This window comes from Rhinopithecus bieti, unplaced genomic scaffold, assembly GCF_001698545.2.
Source record: "Rhinopithecus bieti isolate Rb0 unplaced genomic scaffold, ASM169854v2 scaffold_17861, whole genome shotgun sequence".
Classification (NCBI taxonomy): domain Eukaryota; kingdom Metazoa; phylum Chordata; class Mammalia; order Primates; family Cercopithecidae; genus Rhinopithecus; species Rhinopithecus bieti.
In genome coordinates, this window is record NW_016809830.1 from 2,213,893 (window position 1) to 2,220,073 (window position 6,181).

The 6,181-nt window shown below is 37.0% G+C and overlaps 1 long non-coding RNA gene across 1 annotated transcript in view; it reads right to left on the reverse strand.

The window, feature by feature from the left end:
* The window catches only part of LOC108541069 (uncharacterized), a 45,863-nt gene that overhangs the window by 38,691 nt on the left and 991 nt on the right, over positions 1-6,181 (reverse strand). The window lies entirely within an intron of this gene.

Here is a 6,181-nt window from a genome sequence, read left to right on the forward strand (position 1 = left end):
AAAAAAAAAAAAAAAACCCTGTTACATCTTAGCTCCAAATAGAATTAATTTCAGTCAAATTGTAATAATTTAAATTAAGAACATGGAAAAGATCTCAATGCAAATACAAACAACCTGAAAATATTCAGCACCTTAGATGAAAGCAAATAGGCCTTTTTACTCCCTATATTTATTAGCCTCTGTCAGAAAATTTAACAGAAATCAGAGATGTGAAAGTGTAATGATCGACATGGATCATAAATTCTAATGAGGAAAAAACCTAATGAAAAAAATGTTAAGCAAAAGCATTGAAAAAAAGCAAATTGTGTATTTTTTCTTTCTTGTGCTTAAAGCCATGATTTTTTTACTCTAAACACCTTACGAAAGTTGAATTTGTGATATTTACATATGAACAACTTCATAGTTTTGGCTTTTTATAAAAGAAACCAGCCATATTTACACACAAATTTATAATAACTATCAATTAATATTTTAAAATATTTTGGTTTAAAACACTGAGAAAATGAAAATCACTACTTACAAAATAGAATAAACCAAAAGGCACACAATTAAAATGAATAATACACAGATTATTAGCAAAAACATTTATAATCTAAAAACTTCCACAATGTTGAAATTAAAACTGTCAGATTCCTTTTTTTTTAAAAAAAAGGAAAATTCAGACTTTAGGATTACCATATAATATAACCACAGATACATTTATTTTATTTTCTGTTTTAACATGTCACCTCTGGGCATTGCTTAGATATTAAAATTGGGCAGTAAACCTATATTTTAATCTTTTTTTTAATTCCAAAAAAAAAAATATTTTGGGAAAGAAGCTGGGCTGTTTGTTTTGTCTTGTTTTATTAAGTGTAAATCTATGTTTGTACTTCTGATTTTGGAGGTTTAATAATCCTTTCCTTGATGCTGTAAATAGAAATTGGTCTCCCACCTCCCAGCAGTTTTGAGATTCTAGATTAGGAACCCAAGTGAGTGAAGAAATCTCCCAACCCCATCAGGGACTACTCTAACTAAAGAAAATCAAAGAAAATACTTCAGGCACTACATCCTGCCTTTATCCAACTTCAGGAGGCTGAGAGACAAACACACCAACCAAAACGGGGCACAAGCGAGAAATGGCTGTTCCAGAAAGAAGCAACACACAGAGTCTCAACTCGCACAAAGACAGAGCACCAATTACACAGAAAACCACCGCCAAAGCGATCCAGAAACACTCACATATGCTTTCGAGATGCCTTGAAATGCTCACGTGGAAAAGAAAGAGAAAATAAGTTTAAGAGATTGTATCCTTTTATTTTAATTTTAAAATGTAATTAGTGACTTCATACTTTTCCTTCTTTGTATAAAATTGCTATTCTGCTGTGCACATGGGTACTAGAAACAGTCATTAAAAGATAATAATATTTGAGCATAGTGCCTGCCGGAAGCTGGGTATTTTGCTTGTGATTTTTTTTTTTTTGTTCGCTTTTATTTTACTTTTTTAGAATACATACATGGTATAAAGTGAAAGAAAGGCATACTGCAGGTCTCTGTGAGATGAGACAGTGTAGCAAAATCTGAGTTTTATACTTAGTTTTCAAACTATTGAATAATATCCTATGAGACCTCTTAGGTCTTAACTGGATTAAAATGAATATACTTGTGCTCCGGCTCTTTTCAGCTAACTAATGTACATGTGAATTGATAGTGTACGAGGGAGCAGGCGAGAGCAAGTGTATATGACACTGGGAGTGGATGCAGGGGCCAGGCCGAGTGTGACTGTGTAAAGGAGCGTGCAGGACGGTGTAGGCTGTCTGGACAGAGTGAGAGAAATGAAAATTAGCAGGCCTTGGGGTCTGGTGCGTTTTGTCCAGAACCACAAGAGAAGCTTAGTTGGGAGATGAGGGGGGAGGGGAAGGGTGTTGGTGAAGGGAGGGTGGAGAAGGAGGTGTGGCGTGTGTGTGTGTGTGTGTGTGTGTGTGTGTGTGTGTGTGTGTGTATGACTCTGAGGTTTCAGTTATGGTTGAGCCTTGGGTTTTGTTTTGGCGGTTCCCAGCATAAATAGGCTGGAGTTTCAGGTTCAGGGTGGAGTGCATGCCAGGGGATCGGATCGTCGTTCTGAGTTTCTCTTTCTGGCCCTTCTCTATGGTTGCTGCTCAGAACATTGCGGCTGTGAAGGATTGGGGGGAGAAGCAAGGGATGGGGTCTGTCTGCAGCTGCCCCTCTCACACTTGAATAAAAGAACTTTTTTTTCAGGGGTAGGGAAGCTGTGAATACCTTTCCCAATAAGAGATGAGGCATATTGAAAACTATATTAAATTACCCTGATTAACAATTTAGCCACGAACAGGGGAGCTTTGGGAGATCTCTATAGGCAGGACTGGGGCTATTCATGCCAGCAGCTAAGAGGTCGAAAGGTTTCTGAAGTTCACAGGCTCAGAGCCTTTGTTATGCTAACAGACAATCTCAAATCAGCTGCCTAGTGGAGTGTGAAATATAAATGATTCCTTGAGAACTTCCAATAAGTTGTCACTCTTGCTCTCCAAATACCAGGACAGGCTGCTAATTTCTAGCGGGCCCTTTTGCAACATTGCTAGCCCTAAATGAATGCCTTTGTAGTTCAAATAATCTTTTCAAGGGAGCTGTCCTATCATCATAGCCCAAATGCATCTTGGTTTTGACTATTAAATGAAAATCAGGGCTCAACTGTGCTTGACTTTTCCAAGCGCCCGATGTTTGGGAAGGATGGTGGCAGCTCTCATGCACAACAAGTTAGCACCCACTGCAGGAGGGCCAGGGCATTAATAACAGCCCACAGCCCCAGCTACCCCAACTCTCACCCCACTCCTTACTGGGAACAAAGCTCCAGGAGAGATTTACGTGGCTTCCCTTGGGCTGGACTACCTTCCTCTTTCAACCACACCAACATTTCTTTAATTTATGGACCCTCTATCCAAGAGGATAGCCAGCTGACCTGCTAGCATCTGACTGGTCACTTCGAAGCATCAACTTTGGGGATGGATGTATTCATTCTTCAGGGCAGATGAGAGGTCAAGGGGAAGAGGGCAAGGTGTGTGTCCAGGCCATGCCCCTAGTATCAGATGCCTGTGGATATTATTTTATCATTTTCCCATGAGAAGGATGTGAACATGGCTTATGATCTTGAGGGTGACCTTTGAGCAGGTCCCGATGGATAGAAAACCAGTCTTGGCTCTCGGAGTTAAAATTGCAAAGCTTTTAAAATAAGGAAAAGCACCCCATTCTAAATCTCACACAAGCTGAGAGGAGTGAGAATGAGAATCTATCAGGGAGAGTGTGCTCAAACATTCTTATAGAAAGGACAATGCAATTTATACAAATAAAGAAAACACACAGACAAGAGGACAGAAACCAAAGGAAATTAGAAATCCATCTGCATCAGCCTTCACAAAGGAAAGGATAAAACCTTACAGCAATAACTTGGGTCCTGAAAATTTTGATATTTTGACTCCATGACTTCCACTTCCTTGCTGAAATATCAAAAGGTCCATGATAGCACAGAAGCTTCAGCTTTTCCAAACAGAGCAGGTTTGATTTTGAGGCAAGGAATGGGAAAAAATCAAATGGACTACATTTCTTAGTATATAATTAGGATAAGTTTACATTCATATAAACAATATTTTAAAATACATCATTAAGTAACTGTATGAAGCTGGATGATACAGTCATACAGAAAACCGAGGGCCTTGGTTTCTCGTCATCTTATTGTTCTTCTAATTACAATGATTTAAAATGATTACATCAAAATATTCTGGGGAAGTTAGTTTCTACTGGTATAGAAACTGATTTAAGTAAACACTTTTGTACTCTAGGTCTACTAAAACTTCTGACTATATATTAAAACATGAATTAGATATAAATAAGAATGGTGGCATAACTTTCATCAGTTTTGAAATCATCTAGCTTACATTTTAAAATCTTTTTTAAAAGCCAGGGTAGACAGTACAATTGTGAAGGACTCTGGGATTCAACTCAGAGAATTTGGTCCTTAGACTAGGAGCCAGTGTTTAAGAACCAGGTCATCTTTGTCTTTCAAAATCTTATTTGTTTCACTCAGTAAAACAATCTGCAAATAATATTGCCTAGGAAAATTAGTTCAGATTACTGACATTACAGGAGTAAAAGTTTATGGTTTCTTCTGCCAAATGTCAAAATTAGACAATAATGTATTATTGATCCACTCACACCCTTCTCAGGGAGACTTAGCATCCTTGTTATCCTTATTTTACAGACAGTAAAGTGACTGGCTTTGGATGCACTTCTAATTATGCAAAACAGAAGGCAACATTGATAGCTAAAAGTTCAGCACATGAGAGACAATGTGCCTAAATTTAACTTTTCATCTCTTTTCCATTTTAAAATTTAATTAATATTAAATGGTAGAGTATCTACACGTTATTGACACATTCTGGACATTCAAAGGAGAAATACTTTCCCTGTGCTTTCCAAATACTTATTTTACCACTTCGAAGTGTCCTCTCTCTTTCCGTCTTTAACACATCAAAACAGGGAAGAAAGCGCTTTTGTGTTATAACTACAGAGAAAACATTTGAGAATCTGTCAATGCACTGAATACCAGCACCAGTTTGGGGTTGGTTTGTTTTTTTCCCCTGCCGTGGTATTTCTTTTCCCTCTGCTTTTGCAGTCTTTAAACTCTGACCACTTTGAGAAAAGCAATGGTTGAAATGAAAAGTTAGGACAAATTGCATTAAACCTGTGTGTTGCCAGAATATGAGCGTGATGAAAACAGGGTTGGGACATTATGGAGCCATAGCAGCTCTCCACACATAGAAAATTAAAATAAAATAAAACATAAAAGCTGATTTTTTTTTTCTCTCTCTCTCTCTTTCTTAAATACCCATGATCTAAGAGAAAGGGAATTCCTGTTTTAAAAAAAGTTTCCAGGGTTGCCATTTCTCCATAGTGGGGATGTCTGAATGCGTGTGTTTATGTGCGTGCATGTGAGTATGTGTTTGGGGAGAAAAGAAAGAATGGGGAGGAGGAAGGGTAGATAACTTTACTGACATATTAATTCTTTAGATAGCAGTAAATGAATGGTCCAAATAGACATTTGTTTTGTACAGGTCTCTTACAAGCTGTAGCATATGCTTCATTTATATGTATATTTATTTAGAAGTTTAGAGAATAATAGGTGTAGTTTGGCTATAGTAGCAGTTATTATTTAAAGTCCAAAGAGGTTACAACTTTTCTGCTACTCTAAACATGAATACAAAAGTCTCTTGTATATGCCTCTTGCTTTATGTTGAGGGCCAATTAAAATAAAGATAATATTCTAACTGTCAAGCCTTAGGAGGTGAAAGAATGAGGCTAAAAGGCAAAACGACTCCAAGATGGCTGCCTCTTCCTTCTTCCCCTCCTTACTGCCTGTTTTCCACATAAAATTAATGTAATATTTTGTTTAGAAATCACATTGTAGGTCATTTGCAAATGAGGCAGCCTCTGAGGCACCAACATCTGCCTAGAATACCCTCATGATGCCATCGAGGTATGGAAAGGGATTAAAATGCAAACATTCAAATATATTTAGGTTTGTACATAGTGACTAGACTCACACACATACACACTTGAATGTGTGAACAACACACACAGCTGCAAATGGAATAAAAGGCCAAAATCCTCCTTAATGCTTAGGACAGAAGGGCAAAGGAAGGCGCCAGGCCACCACCTTTCTCCCCAAAGGTTAGAAAATGCACTGTTCATGGTCTGGATTCGATGTTTTAAAAAAGATATATCTTACTGATGACTCTCTCATTAGCCAGACTTCTGAAGTCTGGGGAGACAAGATTCCATAAATTATCTCTCTAACTCATCTCATGCTGGTGCAAAGTGCAAAGCTAAATTTTTTTAATTGTTAATATTTTTTAAAAAAGAGAAAATACTAAGCTAACCAGTTTCCTGACAAACAGGTTAAAAGATTAAGATCACTAGTAATTAATACTATTAATTATAATAAATATATTTTTATCATAAAATTCCACCCATAAAGCTAAACTAAAAATAATGTAGGAAATAAATAAAAGCATATTTGGCTCTTTCTAATAGATTTATAGCAGGTTACTGAGCAGATTTCACTGCACTAGGCAAAGAACAAAGCAAATGGTTTAGTTCCTACAGGAAATATATTAAAAAAAAAAAAAAA